This window comes from Triturus cristatus, chromosome 10 (genome assembly GCF_964204655.1).
Source record: "Triturus cristatus chromosome 10, aTriCri1.1, whole genome shotgun sequence".
In the NCBI taxonomy this organism is placed as follows: Eukaryota; Metazoa; Chordata; class Amphibia; order Caudata; family Salamandridae; genus Triturus; species Triturus cristatus.
The window spans coordinates 677,356,694-677,368,804 of record NC_140593.1 but is presented as its reverse complement, the minus strand read 5'-3'; the positions used below and the strand labels follow the sequence as shown (position 1 = coordinate 677,368,804).

The 12,111-nt window shown below is 46.4% G+C and overlaps 2 protein-coding genes across 3 annotated transcripts in view; one reads left to right on the top strand and one right to left on the bottom strand.

Moving 5' to 3' along the window:
• The window catches only part of IFT140 (intraflagellar transport 140), a 1,808,590-nt gene that overhangs the window by 511,623 nt on the left and 1,284,856 nt on the right, over positions 1-12,111 (bottom strand). The gene's annotated exons all lie outside the window — the stretch shown is intronic.
• The window catches only part of TMEM204 (transmembrane protein 204), a 158,116-nt gene continuing 149,370 nt past the window's right edge, over positions 3,366-12,111 (top strand). Inside the window, exon 1 of the mRNA XM_085628166.1 lies at positions 3,366-3,541. The gene's annotated coding sequence lies outside the window, so the exon portion shown is untranslated. The remainder of the gene's footprint in view (positions 3,542-12,111) is intronic.

Sequence of the window (12,111 nt, the reverse complement as noted above, 5' to 3'; positions counted from 1 at the left end):
GAGATCTTGGGTAAAGGTGACAGTCCCGGTGATTTTGTGACTAAATGAAGACTTTTTGTATCCGTTGACGAAGCCGACGACGATGGAAGACGCCTGATAGTAATCGTCGTCGATACTGGCCGTGAAGGTGATTTGAACACTGCCGCCGACGGAGAGCCCGTTGACAGGGGCCGGTGAAGGTGTTCCCGTTGACAAAGTCGCAGATGCGATTGTCGACACAGGGTACGTTGTCGCTGACGAAGCCGTCGACGATGAAATCGTCGTCAGTGTGCTCGTCGACGATACTGTCCCCACAGCCGTCTACCAAGCAGTCGTTGCCACAGAAGTTGGAGATTTAGAAGAAGTTCTCGACGACGGGTCCGTCAACGGTGTTTTCTTTGTCGATGAGGTCTGTTTGAGAGGTGTGACAGGCAGAGAGGCAGCAGATGATTTCTTCAGGCCTGAATCTTTAGGCTTAATGGCTGTCTTTTCGGCAGAGGAGGATTTTTATGGGATTTTTATGCCTTTAATTTCCTTAAATCAGCCTTTAATGAGGTAGAACCCTCATTTTTTCGCTTTCTCTCAACTGAGGATGGCCCAGGGCTCTCTTTGACATCAGATCCAGATTCTGATTTAGATTTCTTTTTCTGGAGCCATAATAATAACCTGGCCTCTCTGTCTTTTAGTGTCTTTGCTGAAAAGGTTCTACAGTATTTACAGTCTTTGGCTGTATGTTTAGAATAGAGGCAATAAAGGCAGTCTTTATGTAGATCTTCAGAAAAAAGTCTTGCCTTTCCACAGGATCTACAGAGCCTGAAAAGCCTCTTCTTAGAACCCTCAGACATCCGTAAAGTAAAGAGGGTAGAACACAATACCTTGAGGTGAATTCAAGCAGGGTCAAAAGTTCACTCACTGACAAACTGAGCAGAGCTCAGGGAGACTCCCTTACACACAACATGCGGTTAGAAATCTGAGGTCTGATGGCTCTGACTGGGGAGTTGAGGTCAAGGGCTGGTCTCTGATTGGTCGAAGCTTGGACCTACATAAAGATGATGACGAATGTCAAAGTTTTTCTTTCCCTTTTGGAGGTTTTTATGTACTTCTATGGTATTTCTTTTCTAACTACTGAGAGACTCCCACCAAGACGACGGGGAAGATACAAGCATGTGAATCTATGAAAGATTCAATGCTAAAGAAGCCCCTTTGTATGTTTAGGGAGGACATAAGATTTGACAAGAGCAAAGTGTCAAGCCAGGCGTAAAAAGAACAATATGCTCACAATGTGCAAGTCGCAGCCCCCACTGGTAAGACTCCCAGGGAGAGAGACTACTCAGATTATGCTGGTTTAACTAAGATGTAGCCTTTTATTCACACAGTATCAGCTGGAATGTAACAATAGTTATGTGGACATCAGCTTATGTGGATAAAGGATGCAAGATCAGATTAGCAACAGCTCACCGATTGTACCAGCAATATAGCAATTGTCACCATTTTCCATTAGAGTGCAAATCAACAGAATGCATTGTGCCCGAAGGCCCCAACCTTATACATCACCGAGACCCTCCATCAGTGGCATCAGAAAATTGGAGAAATTATTGACAAGCATACATAAGTGAAGATTTCCCATCCATCACAGAGGAACTCATACGAACACACACACCAGGGCGCTGCATGGCAGCCTGCCCCTGCCGGGTACCCGTCACCAAGCAAAGCCTCCCAAATGGTACAAATCCAGGCATCATGGGTTAGGGCAGAAAGGTCCAGGATCACCAGCAGGTCAGTCCCCCTGCCTGCCAGCCCAGTGCCCACACCAATCAAAACCCTGTCAAGGGGTTCGTCCAGAATCTTGGGGGCCTGCCGCAGCCTTAACTGCCCCTTCCTTGGGCACCTCCTGATGACGTCATGGCCTTCATGGGGAACACAAAAAATTGACTCACTACTCGTCCCAGCTCCTGTCCGCGGAGCAACTAATGGTGCCCGTAAGTCTATTTGCGGGTGCGCCTGTCCATAAGTGAATTAAATGCAAACTGAGGCACAAATCAGAAAGAAAGAGCAACGAGTATTGGCCGCATTTTTCGAGGACGCAAAACCTATTCTTGGAAGTGGAAACAAAATATTTTTCTGGAACGAATTTGGACAGCTGAAGAGGCAGGGAACATTTAAGGACGCAGTTACCATTGAACGTGGAAAGTGTGATGTGGCTCTTAAGCAGTGGTCGAAGTGTATTAAAAAAATATGGGAAGTACGATGCTGCACGCAATAGGGCAGGATGAGTGAGCATGGGGGCATGGTCAAAGGCATAGCTAAAATAAACAAAATATTCTGTAACTTTTTTCGGTCTTTCACCTTCAAGTAACTACATGTAAGATAACGCACAGCTAAAATGAAAGTTAAATGCAAGAAATCTTAATCAGTGGGAAATGCCCTATTGTACATCATGAAACCTTTATTAGTCAATGCACTGCATCAGAGATCCACGGAATTAAAACTTAGTTGGTGAAGTAATGAACAGTCACTTGTGTATGTTTAGCGCTACAAGGTACCAGTCTGAGACAGAAAGTGCAGTGAACATGTTGGTCATTATTTAAACTTGCATTACTCACAGGATAAGATAGGTTGCTATAAAATGTGCATAAAAGTTTAAGATAAAAAAAGAGCTTCCAAAATATAGATTTTAGTAATACCCAGGCTGTAGTAGTGCAATTGTTATTTTTTTACTCTCTTTTAAAAGTACACTCTTCACAGCCTAGCTGGTAGCTCCCTTCTCTACTTCACAAAAATAATAATTGTGTCTCTTCGGGAAGGTGCAAGTGATTCCACCAATTAAAGCCAACATCAGCTTCCAAGCATCCTTTACATTTGCAGCTAAACCAGTTGCACACATTTACATTTCTTTCAGGGAAGCAGGAACCCTGGCGAGAAGGCTTGTTTAGCTGCCTGCACTTCCCTCGGTTTCACGGCACAGGGCACTCCGTGCCTGGTACTTCAGCTAAGGTTTTCAACTTTCGGAATTAACCGTCGCGGGACGGTATTATCAAGAAAGGATGGGCACTTCGTTCTCCTCCGATACCGCCCACTTCGACCACTGCTCTTAAGAATTTAAGACAGATCACTCTGAACGGGTTCATGGGTACACAGATATGTGTTATGTCCCTCGGTTAAAGGGGCTGTTTTCTATTTCCCAGTACAGGGAGTGAAGCTTTTAAACTAAATCAGATGGTGGGAGAAGCTGTGCCAGACTCCTCCCCCACATTCCAAGCACTCTTCCTCCAGATACAGACCACCGCCACTCAGAGGGGTGAGAAAACCCTGCGTCCGGAGGAGGGAACCACCTGATCGAACTCCCATTGGGGTGCAACTGCGGGAACGAACCCTGCGCAGGATTCATCATGCCCAGGCAAACCAAGCAGTGAACGTGCGGGGGCGCGAGATAGGGGGGCAGTAGGCTCCCGCACCGCTACACGCTTTTGCAGTCTTGGAATGTGCAACTGTACTTCAGTTTCTCCGTCAGGGATCTTACTTTTCAGAATCCAAGACAGTTCCTCTCGGCGGTGTACGTACGGTACGTAACAATTAAATTATTTATCAGCACAAACTATTCTTCCAAGGTCAACGATAGTCTCCAACGGAACCATGGAGGCAAGTATGAGAAACCGGCGGCGTAACGCGAAATTATGTCGCAGAATATTTCGCAGAATATTTCGCGGGTCCCCTGAGCCTCCCATATCTCGGTGATACTCATTGGCCTTGGGCTGGATTGGGGAAGAGGGGACCGAATGGCGGCAGCAGCACCCCCTGCCCCTCTTATGAGAAAGCAGTTTTTCGGATAAAGTCGTGGCGTAAGGTCGAACTGCGCGGACACCTCCAAACATGATGCGTCCATGGTCCTTGATATGCTTACACCTGAAACCACAGACATGCAGATTCAAGTCATCAGTGGAAAACACACTGTTTCTGGTAGAAAAGCTGACCGTTAATTCGATCATTAGAGGGTCACTGATGCTGTCTGGGTCATTCAGGAAGAGTAATGCGCATCTATAGTGCTACGAGGTGCCAGAGACTGACATGAAGCACTGTGAATATGGAAGTAGTTAAAAAAATGTATTACAAGCTGCAGCAACATGTGTAAAAGGATTCAGTATTTAAGTGCTTGCAGTTACTTCAACAGTCACACTTGCTTCTCACTCATTGGCTTTCCTTCCTCTTGTGTTTGCCCACCCCCTACCCCCCTGCAGCACTGCCTGTGTACCATCCTTTTGATTAGCTAGCTTGTATCCTCTTACAGCTCGCAATAAGGGAACTACATTGTTTACTTCTGTTTAGGCACCCCATGAGGTTGCATGTTTTCAGGATCTCTCACACGGGAGCAGCTTCCTCCTTACCGAACCCCCGCACTCTCTCTCCAAGCGCTGCATGTTCCTCCCTCCGCCCCCACTCGAGTGCTGCTTTTTACACCCCCACTCTATGTGCTACATGTTGCTCTCCTTGTCCCACCCACCCTGTTCATTGCTTCCTCCTCCTAGGTTTTATTTTACTAAATTCTTTCACTCTCCCTACCCGTTCGTTGTCGCTTCCCCTCAGCCCGTTGCTTCCTCGCCCGCTCTCTGTTGCTTCCCTCCCACATGCTCCGTCATTGATCTCCACTGCTCGTAGTAATAACACTTTTTAAGTGTCCAGCAGCTACCATTTGCTGTTAACTCTGCTGTTAAAAAACGCCTTTTCACTGGCAAAATTATTATTACTTTTTATTTACCAATTCAATTGGCGTCCGTCATTTTGGACCAGTGAAAAAAAAAAGAAAAAAAGAAAATGGGGTACCAACATATGCATACACCGTCTCGATGCAGCACCAACACCCTCATGACCCTTACAAACTATGTTGTATGTGTCATGACACATTTTGTCTTCCTTTTTATTGCCAAAGCTATGTAGCATCCCCAAAGAGCATGGTCAAAGGCAATAGGTTCCAAAGCCAAGATCCGTTGGCTTTGCCAAAACTTATTTTATAGTTTTCAACTAAAAGGACACATCCTAGAACTGGTAACACCTCTACAGTACCTGTCACAAAAGAATACTTCTGTCACCATCAAGCTTCAAATAATGTCATCAGTTGAAGCCAATACTGCCTCTCAAGCGCCTTTAGCTTTGCAGAGTATCCAGTTGCACACATTTGCATTTCTTTCAGGTAGGAAGCACCCTGGAGTGAAGTCTTGCTTCTGCTTTACCTGCCTGCCCCTTCTTTCACTTCGCAGTAAAGGAGAGCCCCTCATTCCTTTTTAGCATGAGAGGGAGACAACTCAATGTCGGTGTAGAAAACTGGGCTGTTAGTTGAGGGGGGTGGAGAGAGCAGGTACAGTCCTCCAGGCCTTTCCTCAGGTTGCACACAGCAGGTCCAGTCCTCCAGGCCTTTCCTCAGGTTACACACAGCAGGTCCAGTCCTCCAGGCCTTTCCTCAGGTTGCACACAGCAGGTCCAGTCCTCCAGGCCTTTCCTCAGGTTGCACACAGCAGGTCCAGTCCTCCAGGCCTTTCCTCAGGTTGCACACAGCAGGTCCAGTCCTCCAGGCCTTTCCTCAGGTTGCACACAGCAGGTCCAGTCCTCCAGGCCTTTCCACAGGTTGCACACAGCAGGTCCAGTCCTACAGGCCTTTCCTCAGGTTGCAGACAGCAGGTCCAGTCCTCCAGGCCTTTCCTCAGGTTGCAGACAGCAGGTCCAGTCCTCCAGGCCTTTCCACAGGTTGCACACAGCAGGTCCAGTCCTCCAGGCCTTTCCTCAGGTTGCACACAGCAGGTCCAGTCCTCCAGGCCTTTCCTCAGGTTGCACACAGCAGGTCCAGTCCTCCAGGCCTTTCCTCAGGTTGCACACAGCAGGTCCAGTCCTCCAGGCCTTTCCTCAGGTTGCAGACAGCAAGTTCAGTCCTCTACAGATTTTCTTAAATAATGACTGCGCTTCCTCGTCCTGGCCCTCCCTGCCCAGATTCTACATCCCACTTCCGTCTCCACCTTCTCAGAGCCTTTCCGGTTCCCCAGTCGCCCTTTTGCTACAGTCACTCCCTGAACTCCATCAGTAGTTCCTGCTGGGCCATTCCTTCACCTTTTTCTTCAGCATATTCCGTAGATCACTGCCTTTTCCCACCGCTTTTCATGGGTGCATGGTGGTACAGGGTCACTTCACTACTGCTGCCTTCTGGCATATGGGATTGTATCAGCATACCCAGGGTGACAGTCTTTTCTAGGCTACAGTACTACCTCGGGTGATGTCCCTATTCTCGATATAGTGCCGCCCCAGGGCGACGGCCCTTTACCGCGGCCTCCACCTTGCTAACGGGGCATATTTTTCACACACTGGTAGGCAGGCTAATAGGTGGGATGGTCCAAATGTAGCGGAATCTCACACTGCTCCAGTACCCACTCTGCAGTATCCCCACTGGACCTCACTTCCTCTAGGCGATCTCCTTCTCCTCTTGGGTCAGGCAGAAGCTGGGGTTCCGGGTAAATGTTCTCGATTCTACTGGGTGATGTCCCCTCACTCAGCATGCGGGACTGGCAGATCTTTCATCCCCAGCTCTGGTCACAAAAGGCAGAACTTGTGCTGAGCTTCTCCTCGCTGATTTACAGCTTCAGTTTGACCATTTTAGAGGCTCAAGCTCCCCTTTTTATAATCCTTTTCCAGACTCTAAATTTAATTTAGTGTCTCTTTCGTTAAAAGTTCATGTTCTGGGGGTTGCCCACTTTGAAGTGTCCATTTCTTAGACTACTTTCTGGAGGAAAAGCAATTCAATCACAGTAGGAGTGTCACCAAATCTGATATCCCCAAACACAGGCATGAGAGTGACTTGAGAGGATCACGCCTGGATATCAGCCTCAGTGATGTATGAATCAAATGGTTTCAAAGCCCCCCCCAGCCATACTCTTTATGATTCTCTTATGAGGCCCACACCCTTCCTGAGATGTGCCTAGGCCCCTTCGGCCAGTGGTCTTTCTTTAGAATCAAAGATCACCTTTTGAAGTGCACTGAAAAGCCAGGCTCTTCCTTCCTCCAGTATGTGTCCCACCCAGATCTCAGGAATGCATCAAACCACAAATCAATCTTTGGGCTCCTCTACCTCCACATGTTCCTCCACCACTCCACATGTTCCTCCACCAAGCCCTGCGGTTCCCAATAAGGGACCCTTGTGCACTGCACCTTTCAGAAGCATATATGCATGCTGCACGCAAACAGGCCTCCACGTACTTTACCTCTCCCAGGCACACATACATTCCAGCGTGCTGCGTTCTACCAGGCACATGCCCCATGTACTGTAGTACACGGGCTCACGTACATACAAGACAGTGCAGTCAAAGATTTACACGCTGTCTCCCTGTACTGTAGCAAACTCTGGATCACATACATACCAGGGCAATGCACTCAAACAAGCACACACTGCGTCCATATACTGGAGCACACTCTGTATCACTACCTACCAGCTCTGTGCACTCAAAAAGACCTGCGCTGTCTCCATGTACAGCAGCACACTCAGGCTCACGCACATACTGATGCAGTGAACTCAAACAGGCATTCGCTGTTCCCATGGACAATAGAACACTCTGGCTCATGTGCATGCTGTTGTGGTGCACATTGTCTGCCCACATTAATCCTGATGTAGGCCAAGGTTGAGATGAGCACACAGACAGCGACCTTCCTATGAGTGGCTCGGTAAGGTCAACTCCCATGGTACAGGTCAGGTCAGTAGGCCCGGCTATATTACTAGATCTCATACTATGAAAACTGTATGCTGCCACCACTGCGTTCGTGCTACACGGCTCCCGCTGAGGGTGGTAGCCCTCCACCATAATGAGATTAGCGCATTGTGCGCCCTTTTCAGTCTAACCAGACCACAATCCATAAGACAGGCTTAGGTCATGGCGCACAAGCATGGTTCATGTTTGCCCATGAACAGAAATTTGTTACCAAGGAACCAGATATCACCACAGCTAGGGCACTCAAGGGAGGGGGTACATACGTAAGTCACCATGCAAGGGACTTTTCTTGCCCCAACACCGATTACAGTTCCTCCATTTTCTGATTGTAGCTCAGATTTAGTTCTTCTGCCTCTGATTGTACAGCACCTAGATATCCTACTCACTCCCTCTGACTGCAGTATGTCCATAGTTCCTGTGTCCTCTGATTGTAGTCTGTCTACAGTTCCTGCGCTCTCTGGCAGTATCTTATCTATAATATAGCCTGTCCAAAGTTCTTGTGGTCTGATTGTAGCCCATCAATAGTTCTTTCACCTTGATTTTAGCCAATATATCGTTACTGCACCTTCATATTGTAGCCCATATCCAGTTCCTATGCTTTTTGTTTGTAGCCAGTCCACAGTTTCTGCATCCTCTGATTGTAGCCCGTGTATAGTTCCTGTGCCCTCTCATAGTAATCGCTCTGTAGTTCCTATGCCCTCTAATTTCAGCCTGTCCATATTTCCCCTGTCTTCCAATTATAGACCGTCTAAACTTCCTACACTCTCTGACTGTAGCCAGTCTATAATTCCTGCGCTCTGACTGCAGCCTGTCACTAGTTCATGTGCCCTCTGATTGTAGCCCACATTCAGTTCCTGAAACCTCTGACTGTACCCAGTCTACAGTTCCTGTGCCTCTAGTAGTACCACATCAATAGTTCCTGCGTTCTTTGATTGTAGCCCGCCCATAGTTCTTGTGCTCTTTGGTGTTACCTCGTCTATAGTTCCTACTCACTCTGATTGGAGTCTGTCTATAGTTCCTGCACACTCTGACTGAAGCCCATACATAGCTCCGATACCATCTGATTGGAGCACATCTGAAGTTCCTATGTTTCCTTACTGTAGTCGCCTATATTTCCTGCGCACTGATTGTAGCCTGTCTACAGTTCTGGCGCGCTTGGACTGTAGCCTGTTTATAGTTCCCATACTCTGACTGAAGCCTGTGTAGAGTTCCTGCACCCCTCTGATCATAGCCTGCCAATTGTTTCTGTACTCTTTGCTTATAACTCATGCATAGTTTCCACGCACTCTGATTGTAGCCCACTCAGCACTGGAAAGTAGGGGGATCACGCCGGATCCGGGTTCCATCAGCTATTTCTGTCTGGATCAGGTCAACCCAGAGAAACATGCTGAATTTGTCCTGTTGTCATTTTCCGACACCAGGACACATTACAACGATGCCCCCACATTGGTTGTATTCTGTTTGGAGCAGCTAAACGCAGGCAGAGAGAGGACTTTCCTATTTTCAATTCTAGCCGGGCACAAACAAAGGCTTAATTTAAAGGGCTATCAGCCTCCTTTTGTTTGAGTATAAGTATAATGCTGGGTGGTACCTATCTGGAGCCTAAAAACCAAGACACCAAAGCAATGGAAGAATACGAAAGGCGCACAGCATGTTAACACTTCACAAGTACTTAAGAGAAACTATGATGTGGAGGCAGGCTTTTAACTTTGTAAGTGCCTATGTAAAAGATTTGCTTGCACAGAAGGAAAGTAAGATTTATCTGTACGAGTAATTACACAAAAATGGCACCTACTATTTTTTGTAATTCTTTCTTTAGCGCTACTTATCCCAGTATAGGGTGTCTGAGCGTTTTATCTCACAGAAGTACAATAAATCATATATGTGTGTAAATCAATGCACAGGAAATGTTCCATATGACAATGAGGGTCATAACTTATAAGGCGTAGGAAACACATACTAACCATACTTCTAGACATGATATGTTAGCGGGAGACGCACAAAGTCAGGATAAAAAGCCTGATACAGGGATTGTGTTTGTATGTACTGATAGGACTTTATTACTTCCCAAATGAACCTTTCTTTGCAAACTTAGAGTAACAGGTTGAGACAAATTAAGGATCTAAACTCATGACTTACATTTTTTATGCTGCTCCTTGATGCTGGTAAATAGAGCACTGTGCTATATTCAGTGCATCATTTGTAAAAAGAAAAAAACGTGCCAGGGCTCTAGTCAGGAGGCCCCTGCAGCCTGCACCACCCATTGCCACTAGCAGCGTTTCCAATGACCGTACCTACACACCTACTAACCAGCTCACTGCTGCAAGTGTGACAATGCAGCCTATTCCAGGCCCTCATAGCTACAAAACTAGCTTGGGTGACAGGTATTAGTTGTTTTTAATGCATACTGAATTAATAAACAATTGCTGTTCGGCTCATCTCTAAATCATACAAACAGCGACACAGCTGTCATAAGTGCCGGTGTCTACAATTAAGTGCTTGTGCTGAGCACCGGAAACCACTGGCTCAAATTAAGCACTGGCTACATTAGAAGGCTTGCAACTTATGAACTGGAAGTAATAAAATGATCTCAGTGTCAATCAGTGACCCACATACCTAATTAAATAACAACAAAAAAACTAAATCTGTGATATGCATGTTACACAATGTGCTTTGCAATAGGCACATTAACCTTCTATGCTACTTTATGAGTCAAAACTGTGACTGGACAAAACACTGAACTCTCTCAGAACTGTGTTAACCACTAGAGTTATTTTACGGCTATTATAATCCCTCAAATTTGCTAGCCACACAATGATATCTGCAGCAGATGTCTTATCCCTGTGAGATATTTTGAAATGCAGTCTCTCTGTGGCTAATTTAGTAATCTAGAACAGATCAATTGTCACATATGTCCTTGTTGCCAATTTCCTTGCAGCAGATTTTTTTTTAAATAAATCTGTAAATTGACAGTTAGGCTCAGCTTTTCAAGCTCCACCCCTCGTGACTCCAGCCCCTTTCCTCAGCCACACCTTCTGAGTGCCCAGAGTACATTTTTTTCTAATTCCAGCACTGAACCCGCATATTGTTCCTGCACTCTTTAATTGCAGCTCATCCATAGTGCCTGCGCTCTGACTGTAGTCCGCAGGAGAGATTAAGAGGCCCTATGCATTTAAAAGATTTTGGTGCCCTCATATATATCTAATTCAAAATATAAACAATAAACCATAAAATAAAATGTTATTTTTTTTAAAATGAAACAAGACTTACAGTAAGATAGAAAACAAAGTTTATTTTTGTATACTTCTATTTTATTTATAGGTTCAGCTGCACCATTTGCAGTTCTGCACCATATGGTCTATGGTAAATCCAGCAATGGAAACTTTCTGTGGTCCCCCCCCCCCCCCCCCCCCCCCCGATGCCCTAAGCATGTGCTTATTTCGCTTCACGGTTAATCCAGTCCTGGTAGCCCAGCCATAGTTCCTGCACCCTCTGATTGTAGCTCATGTATTGTTCTCATTCCCTCATCCGTCCATAGTTCCTTGTAGCTCATTTACTACAGACCTGGGCAAAAATGTAATTATGCAGGCGTACTCTGGGTAATTTGAGGGTTTTATGTTACGGTTGTTACGCAAAAGTACCAACATTATGCCATTACCCCATGTTGCATAATTACATGGCTAAAACATAGCACAGGAGAGAACGACCAGAACTAGAATAGCTGTTGTTTGAGGTACTTGTGCTTTTGGTGCTATGTCTTAGTGCAAAATGAGTTGTCGTGTTTTCCACTGAAATATAGCAGTAAATGCCAAATTTGCATTTCACATACTTTCTGCGTCATTTCAATAATGTTCCCGAGATTTGGCTAAAGAAAACTACACAAACGTCACACACCCCTAGCTACAGGTCTGGTGCCCTGAATGCCTCCTGTCCGTGATTTCCGCGGATTCTAATTGTACCCTGTTGCATCTTTTCCATCCTCAGCCGCTATGGCCTGGCCCGAAGTTAACCTCTCTCGTCCTCTTCATCAGGCACTGTCGTCCTATCTATGTATTTCTCATCTACCGTGCGATTTTTTCTCCCTGCTCTTTTTTCCCTCGACAACAAGAAGTCCTGGTTCTGCAGCTCTTCCTTCTCCATGCCTGTAGCCGTAGGTGCCATCCACAGTGTACTTCTCCCTACCTTTAGTAGTAACCCCCTTCTTCCCACGTAGGCACTTCCTGGTCTCCATGTGCCCTCCCCCACTCTTCTTTCAGCTCAGCTGCTCCAGTCCCCCTCACCCTCTGTTAGCTTTCAAAGGAGAGCAGGCCCCATCCAAGTCAGGGTCAAAGCCGTGGAATGCGGGGAGGAATTGGGGGGGGGGGCGTAGGAGATGCGTACAGCTTAAAGCTGC